At 45.6% G+C, this 23,164-nt stretch overlaps 1 long non-coding RNA gene across 1 annotated transcript; it reads right to left on the reverse strand.

Annotated features, from left to right (window-relative positions):
- Nucleotides 1-801: 801 nt before the first annotated feature.
- LOC110744174 lies at nt 802-22,794 on the reverse strand. Its single transcript, XR_002524446.2, has 2 exons — nt 20,654-22,794; nt 802-5,907 (listed from the first exon to the last, which is right to left on the reverse strand). It is a non-coding gene; the product is annotated as an uncharacterized LOC110744174 (long non-coding RNA).
- Nucleotides 22,795-23,164: the final 370 nt, after the last annotated feature.

Here is a 23,164-nt window from a genome sequence, read left to right on the forward strand (position 1 = left end):
CCAAACCTCACCTTGAATTGTAATAGTCCCCACGTGTCAAGCATGGGACCAGATGGAGATAGTTGAATCCCCCATGCTGTTCTCATGATAGCGAGTGAGTTCTCATGAGATGTGCTGGTTTGATAAGGGGGCTTTTCCCCCTTAGCTCTGCACTTCTCCTTCCTGCCATCATGTGAAAAAGGACATGTTTGCTTCCCCTTCCACCATGATTATAAGTTTCCTGAGGCCTCCCAAGCCATGTGGAACTGAGTCCATTAAGCCTCTTTCCTTTATAAATGACCCAGTCTCGGGTATGTCTTTATTAGCAGCGTGAGAACCGACTAACACACCATCTATGTTGTCGCTTCCCACTTACAGGTATTTACCCAGAATATTTGAAATCAGCATGTCGAAAAGAAGTTTGCTCTCCCATTTTCATTGCGGCACTATCCACAGTAACCAAGTTATGGAATCAGCCTAGACAAGTGTCTTCCATGAGTACCTTGTGAGTCTAAAATCTCCCAGTCCAAAACTTAAGAGTAGGGAATTGGTGAAAAGCCTCAGAATTGCCTCCAGCTGCCTGAGCTCTCCTGATAACCTATTTTGACCCCTGCAAACCAATCCCTCAGCCATATCAAATGCAGACCAGTAATGACCTCTAACAACGTGGAACTTAACAGCCCAGTCTCTCTGAGCCAGGAGTGGCTTAAGCCAGATGTGCATGCAAAATAGAGCTGGTAAAATTCTGAACAATACCTCTTGTTAAACATGTTTTTCCAAGACCTCCAGCTATCTATTGCTCCTTTTTTTTCTCTTTCTTTCTTTTTTTTTTTTTTAGGCTTAGTGAGGTGAACTACCTTTCCCCCACAGACCTCCCTGCAAATTGCTTTTCAATAATCCTAACACAACCTGCTGGCAGCCGTATTCTACATAACAATGCAACTCGAAAATACATCACCTGCAATTATAACTCTTGCTTTGATGTAAGACCAATTTAAAGATAGAGAATCTAGGTCTAATTAAGGCAGCTCAAGCTCAGGCTGATAAGGGCCACCTTCATTACAGCTCAAGTGAGCCCAAAGCAGCCCTAAAGAGTCAGGAATCGGCTGGGAATATTTTCAAGGCATTTCAAAGCACACTGCATTACAAAACAGGATTTTGGTCCCTGCATCTACTTCTATGGACTCACTAGCAGAGTTATTTCTTCCCTTGGTCTACCCATGCAAAACATTTTCTCAGTATCTGAAAGGCACAATGACAAAAAGAGGTACTGTTCTGGAAGATGCTTATCCTGCGTCAGTCCAATGATGTCAAGTCATCTCTACATAAAACCCTCCAGCGGCGTCCTGTTGCTCTTCGAATAAAATCTCATCTCCTTTTGTCCTGGCCCACAAGGCTTTGCACAGCCTGGGCCCCATCTATAGGTACAGCCTTATCTCACTGCCTGCTCCCCTTGGTTACAGGATTCAGCCACTACATGGAACTATGCCTGGCTCGTGGTACTGGTATTTGTGCTTCCCTCTGCCTGGAATCTTGTTCTCTGCATAGTTGGCTCCTTCGCATTGTCTCAGACCCAATGTCACCTTCTAGGAGAGCTCTTCCCTAACCACTCCATTTACAGTAGACACACTCTTCTTTCATATCATCCTGTTTCATTTTTTGTGAGTGATCTCTTTTGTTCATGTTTTAAATTTTGGATAGTTTCCTGGTACCTAGTAGAGCACCTAGTAAGCACTCAATACAAAATTGTAGAAGGAGTGAATTGACGAAAGGCAAATGGCCTCTTGTTAATGCACCGATACAATATGCAAGGGTTTGCTGGGGGTGGGGGGCTCAGATGCCTCTTGCCATGCTAAGACTCCTCCTCCAAGGACAGAAATGAGTGTCCCAAGCCTCTGCTTGGACACCTGTGGTGACATCTTGCCTTGTTGGCCATGGGAGCCCATTTTCCACAAAGCTGATTTGAATCTCCATGAAAAAACTCCAGGGTAGACATTACTCAAAAGCATTCATTGCAATGCTGACTTCCCTGCACCATCCCTTCCTGACAATGAGCAGGATGCAAGCAGTTCATTTTGGCTTCTGGCCCCCTCCACATAAAGGGCTTCCTGGCCAGATTTAGAATAATATTAACGAATATGAGGCTAGTGATGGTATTCAACATTTATTGAGTACATGCCATGTGCTGCATCCCGCTGCAAAGCCGCTGGCATACAATTAATTTGCAGGCATGAGGCTGTTGGGTGCCCTTCCCCACCAGCCGTGGGCACACTAATGAACTAAGTTTGTGCCTCAGCTTTGGCCTTGACCACAGCAGCGCTGGCCCAGCCAGAGTAGAGGCCATGATTACCAAGGGCCAGCTGGGCCCGAGCTCGGCTGGGGAGCCTCTGCACAGTGTGGCTGCCCTGCCGGCGCGCTGTGTAAATGATTTCACACTTCAGTGGCCGAATCAATTGGGTGTTTCTCTGCTTAAGAATTGCTGGGATAAAATGTTTCCTTCCCTATAGTCAGGGCATGTTCTTGGCCCTTCAGGGGGCCTTTGAAAAGGGCTGGTTTTGTATTTAAGAAGAAAGTGTCGCTATCAAGAATTTTTAATATATTCTTCAGCAATTGAGAGGTGACACTCGCCTCGGAACCCCCTGACAGAGATGCCTCTGAAGGGATTTGGAAGCATCCTGGGAGGGAGAAATGTCGTGTTGCCAGCTCTTGGCTGAAGACAGACAACTCCAGGATGGGGAGTGACGTCAGAGGTGGGGAGGCAGGGGAGATGTTCAGAAGAAAAGGAGGAGGGCAGAGCAGGTGGGGATATAGCCCCACATGGAGCTCATGGGGCCGCCCCTGGAAAAGGAAGCCAAGCCGGTGGCATCTGGGTGGTCAGCTGTGCTGAGGGCCTCTAGAGTGCATTTGGTAAGTATTGGGGAAAGGGATGGAGCTTCTTGTATTCTCCTTTGGCGTGTGAGTACCCTTAGAATTCTCATCTGCCTTAGAAAACCGACTTCGTATGACCTGAAACAAGGACATGCTATGAACCCCAGGGTGAGGCAAGAATTTCCACATCATGGGCATAGGCTTGGTTAGACTTTTGTTGGGGGGCGATGGTGGGAAGGAGGTGGCTCATCGTTTTTATCCAGTGCATACATTGGAGGTGGGGGCAGGGAGGCTGGATGGAGCCTTGGGTTCACAGGGCCACCAGAACAAGTTCTACCCTGGAGTATCTTCATGCTCCTCCATGGGAAGGGGCCAAGGGGGCCATTTCTGTAAGGTTGTTGCCTCATGGTGAGGGCAGGGGGCAGGTGAAGGAGGGAGAGATCTGGAGAAATCTTACAGGAACTTTCATCTTGAAACTTCCTGATCTGAGTTCCTCCGGGGAACTCAGAGGCTAATCTACCTGTGTGTAGGTGGAAGAATCAGTTCAGGCAACTAGCTGGTCAATTAATGGACAAGGCCCAGGCCCCAGTTCAAAATACTTGTTTTCCTGAAGAATTTAATCTATTTAGTCAAAGTGATTGATTCTCTTTCCTGAGTGGACCATGGATAGCAGCATCCTAGTCCTACGTGAGTCTCTGTTTCCACAAGTTTCCCCAAGCTGTTGTCTGCAGGCGAAGCAAGTACTTCTCCGCTATTCAAAGCAACAGCAGCTACCTTTTTTAAAAGTAAAATATACAAAAGAGAGCGATAAAGCCGGTCAGGGTGCCAGCACCCACCTCTGCTCCTCAGGCTCTCTCAAAGCCAGGAAAGAAGCTTCTGGAAGTTCAGCACAGTTGACTCTGATGACAGGTCTCACACAGCAATCTAAACCTAAAATAACATCTCTCATCTTATGGTCAATCATTGAATTGACTGTAATTTTTATTAAGAGGAAAACCGCCATTTCATATTTTAATAGAGTCTTTTCAGAAGAAAACAAAACTTAGAAGTGTGAAAAGATGGTAAAATCTAAAGATTCAACTACTCACAATGAATTTTCCATATGACCTGCTCAGGCACATGGATGAAAAATGAACATTGAATAATATACAGATGAAAAATCACAGGCAAATGAATAAGAGGGGAAGGTAAACACATCCATACCCCAAAAAAGATGCTGGACACTGTTGTCACCAGGAAGGGGTTGGACCTATCCCTACAAATTAAACAAATGAGACAACTATCTGTGTGGCCAAATCCCACCTCTCCAAATATTCAGACAATTTGAGCTGCAAAGTGCATTTCCCTAAATAGGGTAGTGGGCTTGGTTCTAGAGGCTTCTTGTAGCATCATAATCTGCCAGCACTGTCTCACTCCCAGGTAGCACCGCTAGGCAGAATAATCAGCCAGGATTCCTCCCCTGCAGTCCCCAGGCAGGGAGGGGGTTGGGGAGGAGGTGGCTTCAGACAGTATTGACATTGTCTTTGGTGCATCGGAAAACCTCTTCAAGATTTCTAATGCCTTCTCCCCAAAGATCGTTAGCTAAGTCTTCAGGTATATTCAATATTTTCAACTTAGGAGAGAGAACGCCAAGTCGATGCCATTGTCCCGGCATCTTTTCATATGGAAGCCTTTCAAATGCATAACCACATTATAAATGATCCCACCCCAGTCAGGGGGCCTCTCCACAGCATGAAGAATGGAGCCCATAAAGTCTGCTTGACATTCGAAACCTGCTTTGACCACCCATGGACTGCACGGGCCTCAATCTGCCTCGGGGAGGGCATGCGGTGCTGAGAGGGGCGCAGAGCACAGCTTTTGTTAGAACCCAGTGGTGTCTTCCAGAGAAGGGGGGCCCACTCCCAGAAGGCCCACAGCACTCATGCCAAAGACTGAGGCAGAGAGGCTGGAGACCTGGTGTCATGGAGCCCCCAGCCCCACACTGCACAGAAGCATTACTGTGTTTGGTGACATTGAGCACTAGCCATTCACTGAGGACTGGAGAACACCTGCCAGCCACCTGTCCTATCTGCCATCGTGTGACTACTGCTCTGCCCTGAGCTCCCTGGCTGGTGCACAAGCCTGGGCCTCAGTTTCTCCATCTGTCAGACACATTTAGGTGAAATGGTTTCCAGGATGATACAAGCATTCCCCTTCTAGGAGATTGTACCAGTTTCCTAGAGCTACAGTGACAAATTACCACAAATTAGGTGGTTTGAAACAACAGCATTGTACCCTCTCCCAATTCTGGGAGCTAGACATCTGCAGCCAAGGTGTGGGTAGGGCACATTCTCCCTGAAGGCTCTTGGGAAGGATCTTCCCTTGCTACTTCCGGGATTCCCGTGGTTGCTGGAAATCCTTGGCCTTCCTGGGCTCGTAGACGCATCACTCCGATCTCTGCCTGTTATCTTCACATGTCTGTCTTCCCTGTGTGTCTCCGTCTCTGTCCAAATTTTCCTCTTCTTATAAGGACTGCCAGCCATTTGATTAGTGTCACCCCAATCCCGTATGCCCTCATCTTAACTTGATTTTATCTGCAAAGACCCTGTGTCCAAATAAGGTTGCATTCAGAAGTGTCAGGGGTTAAGACTTGACATATATTTTGGGAGGATTTGATTCAACCCAGTACAGAGATTGTACATTTTCCTTCTATTACATTGAACTGAGAATTTGGCGTTTGTGTTGGCTTCAGGGCGATCACAGGGAATGTTAAGCACATGTGCTTTGTCTTGTAGGCTAAGGAAGAAGTTAAGCCACCTCTTCAGAGACTGAGGATATCTGTGTCCAATATTCTGGAGGCTGACTTTGGACAAAACTTCCCCTTGCCACCGTTCTGAAATCTTCAGCCTTCTCCTTTACTGGATGATGGAGTAGAGGGGCTGAGAAGTGGCTGGAGTTTGCACAGCTGTGATGGGAGTTGCAGCATCACCTACTGACTCAGGGAAATCTGCTTTCAAATCCTGGCTTTGACTTCCTCCTAGTAGCCATGTTCACTTGAGAACATCCCTTCATCCTATAAAACTGGGGATGATGAAGACAAAACAATACTTGCTTCACAGGGTTATACTGAGGATTAAATGAGTTCACAAATAATAAATGTGGTTATTGCTCTGCCTGGAACTCAGGGCTGGATAAAGTTCAGTCATAGTCATTGGTAGACCTGTTTGTCTGAGAGGGCACCTTATTGGATCTGGGAGTGCGGGTGAGTAGATTACTGCAAAGTTGCCAAGTTCGATTGAATGTTATGACCCAAAGACATGTCTAAGAGATTGTGCAGGTTCTGCTACCAGTAAGAAAGACATTAAATGAGCACCTACCGTGTGTCAAGCTACTGCTATGTGCTTTACATTCCACATCTTGGACACAATTAACCTAAAAGCTGGGGCCTATTTTTATGCCCATTGCACAGATGAGGCAACTGAAGCCTAGAGTACTTCAGTGTCTTGCTCAGGTCACACAGCTGACTCTGTAGCCCTAGGCTTCCAACCCAGGTAAAACTAATGACCTCTAAGTTCTCCTGGCCTTAGATTCCCACCCTAGCATCCTCTGATGGGGAAGAACTGGGACTGGAATGGAAAAATCTTGCCTTAAGCCTTGGAAGGCAAGCCAACCATGCACATAGAAAGCACAGAATCCTGGGACCAGGCACTCTGGCTCACGCTTGTAATCCCAGCACTTTGGGCGGCCAAGGCAAGCGGATCACGATGTCAAGAGATCGACACCATCCTGGCCAACATGGTGAAACCCCGTCTCCACTAAAAATACAAAAATTAGCTGGACGTAGTGGCGCTTGCCTGTAGTCCCAGCTACTCGGGAGGCTGAGGTAGGAGAATCGTTTGAACCTGGGAGGTAGAGGTTGCAGTGAGCCGAGATCGTGGCACTGCACTCTAGCCTGGTGACAGAGTGAGACTCTGTCTTGAGAAAAAGAAAAGGAAAAAGAAAGAAAGTGCAGAATTCCTGGCAGGACCCAGGCTGACACGCACACCTGAAGCAGAAAGACCAGCCCAGGGCCTGGCTAGCTCTGCTCACAACTGGAAGCAGCTTGCTCTCCAACCCCAGGTTTATGAGCACCACTCCCCATTTCCTCTTTTCCATTCTTTCAGCCAGAGAGGAGCCACAGTCACTCCCAGATCCTCCTCACATTGCAGCTTAGGAGTTCCCAGCAGCAAATACAAACACACACAAATGAGAGTGACAGCTCCCGTCCTGGAAGCTAGATTCCCCTTCACCCTTTCTCAGGCAGAAACATGCAGGGGTATAAGCTAAGGTCCCAGGGTCACAGTTGGCCACTGTGTAATTCCAAGCCTCATGCCTCGCTTCTCCCAGCTCCCAGCTCTGTGCACAAGCTTTGGCACAGTTGTAGCTAATGGCCAATCAGAGTCTGGCAGGTCAATGCCACTGGGAGATCATTTTTCACACTGTGACAGCCACAGAGCCAAAGTAGGTAGAAGGTGTGGGGGAAGGGGCCACCAGCCTTCAGCCTCACTCCCAGCCCAGTGACACTGTCACTGCTGGCTGCCACCCTCCCCGGCCCACCATGCTTGCATATCCTTTTCCTTCCTGCCTGGCTAAAGGCTTTGACTTAAGCCCACTCTAATGTTCAGGGTTTTGAGAAGCAGGAGGTTCATTACCAGGGAAGCAGGGATAAACACCTAGTCCATCAAGAAATTGGGATTCTGCCCAAGATGTTGACTGTTTTCCTACTGATGGGGGAAGTTACCAATCAATCATTCCTAGGCATCAGTTTCCTCATCTGCTAAATGGGTATAATACCATCCTCATGTATGAGAATTGAAAGAATGTCCCCAAAGCACTCATCTTGGAGCCTGCCACATGCAATAGACGTTGCCTACATCATTATCATCATCATCATCAGAGGAATGCTCATGAATTTAGAAAGGGTGCTTAGCTGCAATTTTGGGCAGGGGAGTGGAAAACAGGGCTGGTCCAATGATTCATAGGAGAAGGATGGTAACCTTGACTTTCGCTTTCCTGGTCTGGACTTTGTGGAAATGGGGAGGAAGTGGCAGAACAACTATGTGAGAAAGGAAGTCAGGGAAGATGGGTGTTAGAAGAAAAGAGAAACCAAACTTCTCCCAGGCCTGGCTAGTGCCAGAGTCTGGGCTAGAAACACAAGCTATTTCATTTAGTCTTCCCCAGAGCCCAGCCAGGCAGGTAAAGTTTCTGTTATTTTGCAGAAGAGGAAACTGAAGGTTAGTGATCATAAGAGACATGCCCCAAGTCCCTTGGCTGGGTAGAAGATGATGTTGAGATCTGAACCCAACTCAGGCCGACCGTGTCAATGTGAACAGCAGTTTCACACCACCGGTGGAGAGAAAAGCTACCTCCTAGACATAAACATCAACAAAGGCCAAAGCTGGAAAGTGCCTTGATCCATAAGTCCAGTACACCTTTTGTAGATTAAGGAAACCAGGCTCAGAGAGGTTAAGTGACTTGTCAAAAGACACATAGTGAACTGGTGATGGGATGAGAACCAGAGCCCAGAGCTACAACATTGTGCCAGGTTACTTCAGAATGGTCTCAGAATGCTCACAGCTCAGAAATACAGGCTTGTATTTGAAAGGAAAAGAGACATTTTGAATGTGCAGAAAGAAAGTTCCAGGAGTCTCTTGGTGAGGAGTTTGGGTGAGTGCCTGTCCTTTCCTTTTCCTTTTTCATCTCACACCAGGGGGCTCACCCTCCTGCAGAGCCCCTTCCTCCTTCTGCCAACTGAGGATTTCACAGCTGACTCTGACAATGAATATGATTTCCTCATCTCAGTCTTACCGAGGAGAAAGGATCAAACACCTCACTTTCAGGATTCGTGAACTATTGTTGAAGGGGTAATAGACCCCTGTACATGTAATTTTTCAGGAAACTTTTGGGTCTTGAAAATATACATTGTGTCAAGAGGCTGCATCATTTAGAAGAACATTCTTGCCAATCTTGAAAGGATTTTTGTAGCTGCTGTTGAGAGCTGTGCCCAACAAAAGGGGCTGGGTTAAATGTTTCTTATTAAGCTAACCTAGGATCACAGCTGTTTAGGTGCCTTCAACTTGAATCATTCTTATCACAATGACAACAATATTATTCACAACAGTATTTATGGAATGTTTTTCTCTGTGTCCGGTACTGTGCTGAACATGTTACATGAGTTCATCTCACTCTCACATACACCCTCCACACACACCCCTGCCACGTAGGTAGTGTAGTTAATATTGCCATTTTACAAGTGAGAAAATTGAGGATCAGGGAGGTCAAGTCACTTGCCCAAGGACACACAGACATTTAGAAGCCAGGGTTTAAACCTGGGACATGCACCTCCAAGCCTTCATCATGAAGCCATTGACTAAAGAGACATCAGATGAAGACACACCCACCTGTCTTCCTATGTCTCACCAGCCATTACTTTCAAACAGGTATGCCCAATTTCCCGCTCTTACCTGTGAGCTTGGGCCTGTTACAAGGCCTTCATATATCCAGTCAACAAACCTCCCCACATACTGACTCTGATGGTCTGAACATGTGTGCTCCTACCAAAATTCTGTTGAAACCTCATCTCCAACGTGGTATTAAGATGGGGGCCTCTTAATGAGCCCAGATGAATGGGAGTAGTGCCCTCATAAAAGAGGCCTGAGGGTACTCTTTCACCTCTCTCCCTTTCACCACCTGAGGATGCAGCAAGAAGGCCAATCTAGGAGAAGGAGGGCCCTTACCTGATTCTGAATCAGCCAGCACTTTGATCTTGGACTTCCCAGCCCCCAGAACTGTGAACAATACATTTCTATTGTTTTTCAATTATCCACTCTAAGGTATTTTGCTTTAGCGGCCAGACAGACAAAGACACGGATCATCTAACTAGGAGACAGGTGCTGTCCTGTGCTCTGGAGATCAAAGGGTGAAGAAGGTGATGTTCTGCTTTCAAGGTCCCATTGTCTACTGGGTGAGGCACGCCATAAACGGGGACATGAGGCCCCCAGTGATAACAGAACAAAGCATGGAGGGGATAGAGCTAGGAGCAGCCAAACCTGCAAAGAATGTGGCACTGAAGCTCAATCTCTAGGAAATTTCAAGGATGAAGGGGAGCTTGCTCGACACAGAGGAGGCCCAGGGGCCATTTTATGCTGAAGGCACAGCATGGACGACAGCACAGAGGCATGAAAGGGCCGGGCAGGCCTGAGATCAGTGAGAAGAACGGCCTGGATTCCAGGCGTCGTCCTGACCTTGCTGGAGCATTCAGCGCTCGCTGCCCTGACGGCTGTCCTGAATTCTCACTTCCTTCTGTATGTTCCTAATCCCCTTCTTTGATTCCTGGGGCTCTCTATTTCTGCTGGATTTGGCTGTTTGTCTGCTTGGCTGTTGCCCACTCACCAAGTTTCTGATTCACAGCATCTCTTGACTTTTATACTAACAGGTCCTAAATTTTTGGAGGGCCAAAATGATTTCTAAATTTAGGACCTCTTAGGATCCCTGCTTCCCCGCACTGAGCTGGGAAACGAAATAGGTGCTTTAAAAATCGTGGTGGTGAGGAAATTCTATCCTGGTTTCTGTTTGTTCCTCTGAGGATGGTGCCCACAAGTCCAGGGCACACTCTGGGCCACTCACCAGGTGGAGGGCTTCAGACCCCTGCCTCCTGAGCCAGGTGCTGGGAGGGCACTTCCCCCTGCCCTCCCTCTTCTGCCCTGGCCTCCTATCCTTGGCCTTCCAGGTACCTGTCCCTGAGTCCAGTCTCCTGAGCCAAGTTTTCTGGAGACTGGACTCAGGGACAGGTACCTGGAAGGCCAAAGATGGGGAGGGAAAGTTACTGTAACCATCCAATATCCAGGGTGGGTTTTGTGGAGGAGGTCCAGAACCCCATCACATATGCCATGTTTTGACATGAGTGCATCTGTGTATTTTTAGGGAAGTAATTCAACGTAGGGTTTAAAGAATCAGGCTCAGAAGCAAGGGTATCTGGGTTCAAACCTGACTTTACTTCTTAGTAAGTGGTATGGGTTGATTGTGTCCTCTAAAAAGATATGGTGAAGTCCTAGCCCCCAATACCACAGAATGTGACCTTATTTGGAAATTGGGTCTTTACAGATGTAATTAGTTAAAATGAGGTCTGGTATCCTTCTTTAAAAAAAAAAGAGGAAGAAGAGACACAGACAGACACAGAGAAAGAGGTGACCATAGAGGCAGAGGCTGGAGTTATTCAGCTGCAAGCCAAAGACTGCCAAGCATGGCCAGCAACAGCAGCAGCCAGGAGAAAGGTGTGGGACAGACTCTACCTTCAAGCCTTTAAGAGAGGACGGCCCTGCCCACACTTCGAGCTCTAGTTCAGACCCTCCCCAGAACCGTGAAAGAATACATTTCCATTGTTTTAGGGCACCCAGTTATACTTCCTTGTGGCAACCCTGGGAAACGAATGCACAAAGTATAGCTGTGGCCGAGTTACTTAACTTTCTATGCCTCAGTATTTGCATTTGGCGAGAATAAATAGTATCTGCCTTCAAGGCTTGTTCAGAGGTTAAATAATCCAGGAAACATTCAGCATAGGGCCTGGCACAAGGTCAGTACTCCACAAAAGTTGTCATTATTCCTACTTACATGTTCGTTTTTGTAGGAAAAAGGACCATGGATTTTATTGGATTCTCAAATAGATCACGTCCCAAAAAGAGGGTTAAGAAGCACAGCCCTGGGTCTTTCTATCTACAGGAGACTGCACAAACAGATAGGCAAAAGGCCACCCCTGCCAAACAGAGCCTTGTGGAACTCCACCCTCCTCCAGGACTCCCAATCCTGTGATTGTGTGCAAGGTCCTGCTCTGCCACAGAGGAAAGACACTGGAATTCTCTGAGCACCTCCTCTGCACTAGAGTTGCACAAGGTACTCATGATTCACAAATATGGCCTCATGGCATACTTATAACCATTCCAAGGGGCAAGAAAAATCATCTCCATTGTATAAATGAAGAAATCAAGTGATCAGTCACTCTTGCTCCCTCCTGCTAGAGACAGCCATCACCCACCTTGCCTGGGACATATCTCAGAGGACCATGAGACTTCACAGATTTGACCAAGTAGGTAGTTAGACAAGGGGATCCCAAAACCAGAAAATCATGGGGACAAGTCCTCAACAAATGTCACAGCTTGGCCACAGTGAGGTGCTAACTTGGTGTTAAACAGGAAGTCAAAATTGTTTAGGAGACAAAAGTGGAATGAAATCATCCTCTGGCTTTTCATGTGACAATGGAAAATTACATCACAATCCACCGAGTTACAGACTGTTACTGCTGATTCTCCCTGTGCCTGCAGACTTCTCCATGTCCACCCCCAGCCACTCAGCAGATGATGCTAATGAATGGGTATGTTCTCTTCTAGGAGAGGGCAGACAACATGTCACCCAGGGCATTTCCTTTTTGGCTTCTGCTGCTAAAAATGTCCAGTCCAGGTCATTGTCCAGGTACAAAAATCAACTTAGCCATGTCCCTCAAAGCAATGACTCTTTTTTCCACTTCCATGAGATAGCTCAGTTTCCTTTATTTGGCCAAGCATTGTCCTTTAATGCATGAACTTCCTCAAACCATCCAGGAAAAAGCTGGAAAGCAAACCCTAAATGCACAGTTACAATGCAATGGGCCATTAACTTAAAGTCTCCAAGAGATTGGCAGCAAGATGATTTTCCCGGATGGCAGAGCCACATCTGGAGGAGCCCGAGGAGTGCAGGAAGCATGGAGGTGTCTTGGCCAAGTGGTGATTTCTTCACCCCAAGCCATGGCTAAGTGTGTGTGCCAGCATCTGCCACCTACTTATGTTTGGAGCTTGGTAGGAATGGTTGATTCTATCTTTAAATTGGTTCAATCCTTTTGACTAATTTTGTGGGTTTGTTCAGTCCCTCAAAAGTCAGAAGTTTTTTTCAAATTTTTATTAAAAACAACTTTTCTCTCAAATGTGTTAATTAACTGAGTGAGTACAAATGACCAAACTGGTTGGGTATACTTATATATACAACTAATGCCACACATGTAGATCAGGATGGAGAAATGATTGAATTTTTTTACATACGGTAAGAAATTACCACCTGTCTTGATCCTGGGAGGGAAGAAGGACATAAGTATGAATCATCCAAACTGAGTTTCTGCCTGGGGGAAGTTCACAACCTGCATGCCTCTCCTTGTCCCTTTTCCTGCCCCACCTGTGTTGATTTGGACCCAATCTTGGCCAGCGTAGGGTCTGAATTCTGATTGTCTGGGCCACCTTTCCTATAAAAGAGAATCTTGAGAAGAGATGTTGCAGGAGACAGCATTTCTGCTCCATTCCAGATGTATCCTTCCTGGGTTATTTCAACATTTCCTTCCCAGATATGAGATGAGATGCCATATGTGAGCACAGAACTCCATCTGCATCTGGCAAGCATGCTGACATTAGTTTCTTCCTCAGTGGTAGTAAAAAGACCAAGTTGCGGAGACCTCAGCCAGCTCCCCCAGATACCCTGGGAGTCCTGGAGCAGCTTAACATAACCGGGCCAAGTGGCAAACAGAGAGAAAAGCGAGCAATGTCCAGTAGATTCCAACATCTCTAGGTATCGATCACCAAAGCTCTCAGAGACCTAGCTTAGCACAGAGCCATATTCTCTCACCCGGATATCTTTTAAAATAAGCACAATTCCTTGGAAGCTTTTGGACCCTTTTCTAAGCATGACTCAGCAGTGCCTCCCAACTCAAGTTTAGGGTTGTGAATCTTTCTTTATCATCATAGCCTACCAAGTCATTGCCTCACACTGTAGTCTGGTCACCAGTTCATGGAGTGGGCCCCCCAATAGCCTTCTTGTACACTTGGAACTTAAACATTGTAAAAGGCAATAGCATTTACAGCAAACTTGAGTGGCCCAAAATACGCAGTTCCATTCACCTGATCTCTCATCGCCGACAGACTCAGCAGCCTTGCCAGAAAGCACAGGATCCCACTAATTCGCTACCGACCTGCCAACAGCGTGCTGCCGATCTCTGGGATATAAGAGGGCTCAAGCATTCATCATCCCCCAGTGGGATGTTTCACTCTCCCCTGACTTTGTTCTGGATGTTTGGAAATAGAACGATGTTGATTACTTCTTTAGAAGAAAGTGCCACAGCCACTTCCTCACAGTCCCATGGCCAGCCTCCCAAAATGCACCATATAAATATTTATTATAGCATAACCGGGGTCAATCTGAGTTCATTAGTTTTTCTGATTATCCCCAGCATTTGATGTGAGAAGGAGATACTGTAAATATTTACTGAGTACTCCGATCAGAGAGTCTGGCTTTGGCTCCAAATGGCTCACCCACATCTCACCCACAGGCGAGACAGGCACCAGCGCACGTGCACTAAGGGAAAACCCACAGGGACATGGTGGAGTTGCAGCTGCAAGCCAGGACAGCCACTCTGAGAAGGAACAGCCAAACAGGAGGTGCCCTGAGCTCTGAGTTTCTATAATGGAAGCACCTTTAATTATTCATAAACACGAGGGTTTAACACTATTTATAGTATTAAAGTTAATCATTTATTTAGCACAGTTTCTCCAAACGAGTTCAAGATAACCTTTATAATGCTCATTAAGCAGCAACTTATAATAATTAGTACTTGTTCCTTTTCTGTCTGCCCAGCTAGACCATAGACATCCCAAAGGCAGGGCCAGTATCTGACTGGTTGACTGCTTTATTTCATGTTTAGAACAGTCTTTTACATAGTAGGTGCTTAATATGTATTGGTAGATGAAATACGTCAATTAAGACCTTGGCTTTTCATTTGACTTCTAAAAAGGCACTTAGAAAATCAAATATATATATATATTATTTCAAGGCTTCCTTCAGTTCAGGTAGATTCAGCTCCCAAATTTGGGTTACCTTAAGCGTCTGTCTTTGGGGTCGTCTAAAGAGACCCATACAGAGAGTTAGGAGGCCTGGTACTCTTTCCACCACTGACCAGCCGTGTGAGTCAGGCCTAATAATCTTAAAAATGAAACACAAATCCCCAAGCCCACCACTCTAGTAATATCATTGCATTTTTAAACAGGTCTTAGAAATGGAAAAGTCTGGACTTAAAGGGCTAACGTTGACTTAGACAAGCACTGACTTAGATCATTGATCAAGAGTTTTTCATGTGGAATCCTTGGATCCCCTAGAGATTCATGTTTCTAGGGCTATGAAACCCCTGAAATTGTATGCACAGATGCAAACAATACAAATGTCACTTACATCTGGTAAGAGAGACCGCATAGCCTTAACTAGACTCTCTAAGGACTCCATAATGAAAATAAAGTTAAGAATCGGTCTCTCTGTTTCTCTAAGAGTTGGGATGGTGGTGGGACAGATTAACTCTGGCCTGCTTGGCACATAAATGCATGGTGAACATGCGCACCTTCTCCTAGCACTGGACACCCCTTCCATCCTCTATCCCTGCCTGAGGTTTGCTCCCACCCTGGTCTATTAGCCCATCTTCCCTTCTGTATCCTGTGCTCCCAAAGTGACGAGTGGCTGCACTGGCCAGGACTGAGGACCTGCAGATTGATGCATCACTGTGGGCCTTTCCAGCCCTACATTCAAGCCTATTCCTGGCCTTTTCCTTCTCATCTTTTTTTTTTTTTTTTTTTTTTTTTTTTTTTTTTTTTGAGACGGAGTCTTGCTCTGTCGCCCAGGCTGGAGTGCAGTGGCGCAATCTCGGCTCACTGCAAGCTCCGCCTCCCGGGTTCACGCCATTCTCCTGCCTCAGCCTCCCGAGTAGCTGGGACTACAGGCGCCCGCCGCTGCGCCCGGCTAATTTTTTCTATTTTTAGTAGAGACGGAGTTTCACCATGGTCTCGATCTCCTGACCTTGTGATCCGCCCGCCTCGGCCTCCCAAAGTGCTGGGATTACAGGCGTGAGCCACCGCGCCCGGCCCTTCTCATCTTTAATTGAGTGCACAATGCTGTACAAACATACATTTTACATTTGCTACATTCTAAAGCAATAGTCTATTCTATTCGAATCTGCCTGTGATGCTGGCTTTGTGGAATGTTTTTGAGAGAAAGAGTGCAGGTGTCTCTCTAGGACTATGAGGGTAGTGACTGCAGGCCTGATTGCCCCATTCTGTGTAGAGCAGAGTATCTGCATGAGTAGTATCAAGACTTGAGACTTGAGTCCTATAGCCCAGATTCCAGCCAGGAATTAGTAGCGGGAGATCAGCTGGATGCATTACTAGCAGTTTCTAGTGGCTGTGTGTCAGCATCCATTTAGTGAAAGTGCTATTTGTCTTGACTCTTCTGCCTGCCATTTAATTGTTAGAACACCTGCCCTTCAAGTTCAGACTTTTCCATTTCTAAGACCATTTAAAAATGCAATGATATTATTAGAGGAGGTGAGGTAGGGGATTTGTGTTGCTTTTTAGAGGTTATTAGCTAACACCTTAAGTTGTCACACTAAACCAAGGAGAGTCAGCTACTTGTAAGTGGGCGAATAATTTTATTTCTGTGGGCTCTTGTTTCCTCAGCTCTACGATGAAGTGGTTGGGTTATAGTAAGCAAATAGACTTCAACTCCAGTGTAACTCCGGGTGCCTAGCTCCACGCTTCTGAAACTGTATTGTGTATAGAGATCCTCCAGGATCTTGTTCAATGCAGATTGTATTAGTTCATTTTCATGCTGCTGATAAAGACATACCCAAGACTGGGTAATTTATAAAGAAAAAGAGGTTTAATGGACTGGACTCACAGTTCAATGTGGCAGGGGAGGCCTCACAATCATGGTGGAAGAAAAGGCACATCTCACATGGTGGCAGACAAGAGAGAATGAGAGAGCTTATGTAGGGAAACTCCCCTTTATAAAACCATCAGATCTCATGAGGCTTATTCACTACCAGGAGAACAGCACGGGAAAGATCTGCCCCCATGATTCAATTACCTCCCACTGGGTCCCTTCCACAACATGTGGGAATTATGGGAGCTACAATTCAAGATGAGATTTGGGTGGGGACACAGCCAAACCATATCACAGATTCTAATTCAATAGTCCTGGAGCAGGGTTTGTGATTCCAAATATGTCTATCAAACTCTCAGATGATACCAGTGCTGCTGGTCCATGGAGCACATAGGTAGCAAGGTTCTAAACTACTGTATCAGGAGAATGTTGAGGCTAGTCTGGACCCATGAGGAAAAAGTAGCAGGACTAATGAGAAGGAAGAGGCAGCACGTGAATTTTTAATACTCAGACTAGATGTTTCTAAAGGAAGCCTTTAAAGTCTAACACAGTCATTCTCAAAATTGGTCCCCTGACTAGCAGCAACAGCATCACCAGGAAACTTGTTAGAGCTGCACAATCTTGGACCCTCTCATGCCAGACCCTACTGAATCAGAAGTGGGCTCCTGCAATCTGGAGTTTAACATGCCTTTTAGGTGATTCCAGCACATGTTCAAGTTTGAGAAGCATTCATCAACATACAAGTCTTCTACAGAATAAATGACTGTCAGCTCAGGTCAGGAATATGCACAGCTTCAGCAAGAGAGACAGGGGTGTTGTCCCAACGGAGAAAAGAGGTCTAGATAATACACTTTGATGGAGGCCAAAAACACCCCTCCCTATTTACTTCGTATTCAACTATGGAGCTCTGATAAAAAATTATTAAATATTAAGAGCACACTTCAATCTTCTTTGGTATACCCCAATTAAGTTTATTTTCCAACCCACAAAATGTAACATGGTAGCATGATCTACTTGTCATTTCCACAGCCTAGGGAATTGCGCCTAGTGAGTTTTGGACAAAATTCCATTTTGTTCATAGCTGGCACGTGAGTTGACTCTTGAGCTTGACCAACTGTTCCTTCCTGATTGGACTGTTTCCATATTGCCTAGACATTTTAAATAGCAAGAATAGTCGAGTGCTGAAACCTTGGGTTCAAATAGAGTCCTGACCCAAGAAAAATTAATGATACTCCAACCACCTGTACCTTCTTCAAAATGGTAGAAAAATAATCAATACATCAAAAAGTAGGAAAGGACTCTCTCCTTGTACCCCATCTCCACTACTCTGGGAAAAATACTAAAAATCAAGAAAAACAGCACTCAGGTGTGAAACAGATTATGAATCAGCTGGAGGCAAAGAAGTTGCAATTCTATCCAATTACGCCAATTTAATTGGGTGTTAAAAAAATCCTAGGTCCCAACAGTAGTTTCTTGGCCAGACAGAGGTCTGTATTGAGAGTGAGTAGCACCTCTATTTGTTAGGAAATGTGATTTCGGGCTGGGGAGGGAAAGCAGCACACATTGCTTAGAGTACCCCAAGATGGGCGCCATTTTGACTTTGAGGAATCTGAAGCCTGGTTTGGATGGTGAAGACTTCAAAGTTCTTCTCCAGCACTTGAGAGAGCACGGTCTGAAGCAAGCCCCTCCAAATTCTTTTAGTCCATGGGCTACTAGGGAAAGTTCTATATTCAGTCTCTCCCACTCACTTCTTGTAAGTCTCAAATCAACCCCCAAATATGTAAAAAACTGGACACAACTTGAATGTCCAGCGTGAGAGAAAGGTTGAGAGACTTATGCTACATGGATAACATGGTGACCAGTGAAGCCAGCATAAACGTTCATGAAGAATTTCTAATGGCAGGGAGAAATGCCTGTGATGGAATGTTAAAAAATGTGGGATACATGATTGTGGTATGGTGTGTTCTCATCAATGTCCAAAAGGACATAGAAAAGTACCCCGGATTCATAAGTGACTTCCATTCAATGATGGATTAACAGGCAATCGTATTTTCTCTGTCTTGTTTTATTGCATTTTACAAAATGCCACAACTTCATGTATTATTAATTTCTTTCCTTTTCTTTTCATTTTTGAGACAGAGTTTCGCTCTTATTGCCCAGAATGGAGTGCAATGGCATGATCTCAGCTCACTGCAACCACTGCCTCCCAGATTCAAGCGATTCTCCTGTCTCAGCCTCCCAAATAGCCGGGATTACAGGCATCCACCACCATGCCCAGCTAATTTTTATATTTGCAGTAGAGACGGGGATTTACCCTGCTGACCAGGTTAGTCTCTAACTTGTGACCTCAGGTGATCCACCCAACTTGACTTCCCAAAGTGCTAGAATTACAGGCATGAGCCACTGCGCCTGGCCTATTATTTTTTACACAGAAACAATAAGTTTAATTTAAACAAATTTGCTCCTAGTTAGATGTGTCACTTTAATTTGACTGGCCTATCCTCTATACCTGGCTTACACTTTTTTCTTTCAAACCTTCTGCTCCAAGCCATTCCTTCACCTGGCAGAGTCTCCTTGCTCCTCTCTGCCTACAAAAACTTTCTCCATCCTTCAGCCTGTTGGGTCCTCTATTCTTCCATGGAAGCCACTGGGACCATTGCAGTTGTACAGCATCCCCTCTTCTGAACTCCTGTACCACTGTTTCATCCACACCATTTGAGAAGCCTTGGAATGTGAGAATATTTCACTATCAGCCTGTCGTGGGGCCCAGGCATCAGTTCTTTTTAAAACTCCCTAGGTGGTTCCGGTATGTAGCCAGGATTGAGAATCACTCTAATCAAGTCAAAAGTCACCTCCTATCTATACAGTAACCATCTGTCCCAGATTTTCTGTGCCAATTCTATTTCAAATGTCTGTCATTGATCCCACATAAACCACAGAAGCTTCACAGAAATCCCAATGTTCCAGTGCTTAACTGTCATTATTATTATTATCACCATATTAACCATGTCTCTGAGATGCACTTGGATACCAGACCGGCGTTACAGTTTTTTGAGTGGTTCAGATATATTTGTTTTGAGTTCCACAGGGATTTAGACCAAAAAAAAAGAGACACCAAATTAAATTTGTGTTTCAGATGAACAATACGTACTTTTTAAGGATGCATATAGCCCAAATATTGCATGGGAGATACTTATCCTAAAAGTTTATTCAATGTTTATATGAAATGCAAATTTTAACTGGGCATCGGTACTTTATCTGGCAACACTTGGTTCAGAAGAAGGATTTCTGTACTTGAGAGCTTTTACTTTTTTACAGTGGAGCCCTCATATAGGCCAGGCTTCACCCTCAAAGTGGCAGAGTTACTGACTGCAGAATAGACTAACTCTAGAATCGGCAGGGGAAAAGGCCCAGCTTTCTAGGTTCTGTCCCCGAGGGGGCTTGTTAGTAAAATTTTACTTGCAGAAATACAGATAAGGCCAAAATATAAGTATTACTTCCAGGTTGCATCTGGAACTTGAAACTCAATAGTCTATATGGGCAGCGGCTCAAAGTACAAGGTTCTGGAGTGAGATCATTCTAGATGCGGCTCTCACCTCTCCCTGCCAATGTATGACTAGGGGCAAGCTAACTAACTTCCATAAGCCTCAATTTTTCTCCTGTGTAAAATGGGAATACTAATGTGTTTATACCTAATTGATTGGTCTGAAAATTAAATGAGATCATGTTTACAAAGTTCTTCGCATAGTGCTCGGTGCATTATTACTATTATTAATATATAAGCAATTTTTTCATATTCAGCCAACAAGCAAACAACATATACCAGGCGGCTTGCTGCTGCTCCACCCAACTACCCTCTGGTCCTTATCTGACCACTTCTGATACAAGCAGACCGCAATGCCTGGGAAGGGGGCAGGAGAGAAGCCTGCTACAGGAAAAGAGGGTGAGATTCTTTTAGAATTTGAAATTGAAGACTGCTTAAATAAGGCGTATCCTGGTTGGGTCGGTGGAATTTTATGCAAAGAAAAAACAAGTGGCTGACCTTTGTGAAAAGATGTGAAAAGATGTTACGCACCTGCATGTGGTCCTCGAGCAAGTCCAAGTAGAAATGAGTGGCCAGAGTCATCACACACACTGAGGTCTTTGATCGGCCCCGACTGCTGGAACCAAAGGCCAGTGCAACTCCTGTGCGTTACTTCTTCAAATTCCTGCAAGTCAAAAACCATGTTTCACTTCTCAGCAATTGTTTCTACCCTGGGGCAATTCAGGATCACCTCTTCTGATGCTACCCAGAGCCACCCCTTCTGGAATAGCAAGACACTAACCAGACTCAAGGTTTTGGTTTCTCAAAAACAAGTCTGAAAAATATCACCAGGGACAGCCCCCCAAAAATGCCAGCCTGCCTGCTCCCTGGCAGTCCTTAAAGAGACACATCAGCTGCCAGTCACTGTCAACTTTCTGCCCAGATGGAGACAAGCCACCATGTGGGGAGGAGAAGGAGACCATGCAGCTATACCAGGTGTTGGGCACACTGTTTCCACACAGATCCCAGGAGGGGACTGAAAACGGAGCCTAAAGGGGAAAGTGGGCATGAGGGAGTCAGGAGCCCCAGGAGCAGGTGGCTTCAGGTCATTCCTCCAAGTTCATCTTCTCCTCCAAGAATGTTGGATTATTGGGAGCTCTCGAGACATGTTTAGGGAAGCGGGTGGAGAGGAGGAAGTCCTAGCCCCATCAGTACACAGGCAAATCACCTAACCTTTCTAAGTCCCAGTATCCTCCTGTGAAACAGGGATAACACTTTCTTTGCTCCTCTTACAGTGGCGGAGAGGGTCACAGGAGTTCACAAATGTGAAAGTGCTTGGCAGACTATAAAGCACTGAAGATATTCTGCGTTTTGCTATTACATCTCTTTCTTCACTAGAACAAAGCATCTATGCAGATGCTGAAACAGACAAAGTGAGGAAGAACTCCATGGTCTCCCCTCGCCTTGCAAGCTTAAGCCAGGAAGGCTGTCCAGGAATCCACAATAAACAACTGCCGCTGACCTGTTCTGTTTCCCGCACCATGGACCTGAGTTCTTTTCTAAAATCTGTTCTGTAGCAGGGAAGGTAAAGCTGGTAAGCCTCGGAGGGACACAGGGGGTGGCTAAGGAAAGCCGTGGGCTGGTGACGCTCTATGAGTTAGGAGTAGAAAGCCATCCTATTTGCTAAATGCAACTCAGAAACAGGATTGACCCTCTTCGTCTCTGCGCCGGCTGTCCACCCAAGTGAGGTGACAACACAATGCAAAGGCAGGGGGCTGGTCCTGTGGTTTCCCATCTGGTCTTGTTTGGCTTTTGGAGTTTGGCTCCTTTGACAGACACATGGAGAACAGCCTTGTCATTTTGAATCAGACAGTCGGCCTTCGTGTACATGAATACGTGTGAGATTTCGCACGTTTGCTAGAGGAAAGAGGCCATGGAGCGGGAGAGAAGGCACATTTACATTCTCTGCCAGTGTTTGGTTTTTTAAAGGAAAAAAAAAAATAGACATTTCACAAGGCATGCTATAAACCAAGGTCAGTTTTTCCCTTGCATAGTATTGAAGTTCGAATAACCCAAAGCAGGAGAAAAACCTGATTCCAATCTGGCAGGGTTGGGAAGGCCCACCTGATTCATTCAAGAGTATTTTCTTTCCTTATTTACTCTGCCTACTAACATTTCACAATGAGCCCTTCCTCAATGTGATTTGGGGGAAGGATGGTATTTGTATGCTATTTTTAAAATCTATTCTGAGTAATACAGTCTATAACCCACATGCCAAGAACCAAAAAATGAAGTGTCTTGAAAGCAGAGGTGAGTATTTTAAAATATGGTTATTTTTACTTTTCTGTGTTATTTAACTGTTCACAGTAGGCACAGATTGCTTCACAAAGACAATAAAATAATTGTAAAAAAAGAAAGCAGTCATCATAAAGACTGCCATGGACACAAAGCTACATCACTAATGACCATGCAGCTGGAGACGGGAATGAGAAAGAGACCGGGAGCAAACAGTGTGGTTAGAAGGACAGCTATTACTCTCCAGCCACCCCTTTCTTTGACATGGGAGATTCCTGTCATTCAGAATTATTCTTCTCAGGGGTCCCCACCAATCTTAGTCATCTTGAGAAGTGCCACTGTGAAATTAGCTAAGAGGCATTCTTTTCTTTCTTTCTTTTTTTTTTTTTTTTTTTTGGAGACAGAGTCTTGCTCTGTCACCCAGGCTGGAGTCCAGTGGCGTGATGTCGGCTCACTGCAACCTCTGCCTCCGGGTTCAAGAATCCAAGCAATCCTCATGCCTCAGCCTCCCAAGAAGCTGGGGGTACAGGCATGTGCCACCATGCCTGACTAATTTTTGTATTTTTAGTACAGACGGGGTCTCATCATGTTGGCCAGTCTGGTCTTGAATTCCTGGCCACCTAAGAGGCATTCATGAAAATGGAACAGTGCAGTGTGCTGGAGTTGACCAAAAACTTCCAGTTAAGTAGCTCCAATAACCCTGTGGGATGACAATTATCATCCCAATTTATAAGGGCTGAGACTGACATTCAGAGAAATGAGAACATT

Source organism: Papio anubis, chromosome 11 (assembly GCF_008728515.1).
Source record: "Papio anubis isolate 15944 chromosome 11, Panubis1.0, whole genome shotgun sequence".
NCBI lineage: Eukaryota > Metazoa > Chordata > Mammalia > Primates > Cercopithecidae > Papio > Papio anubis.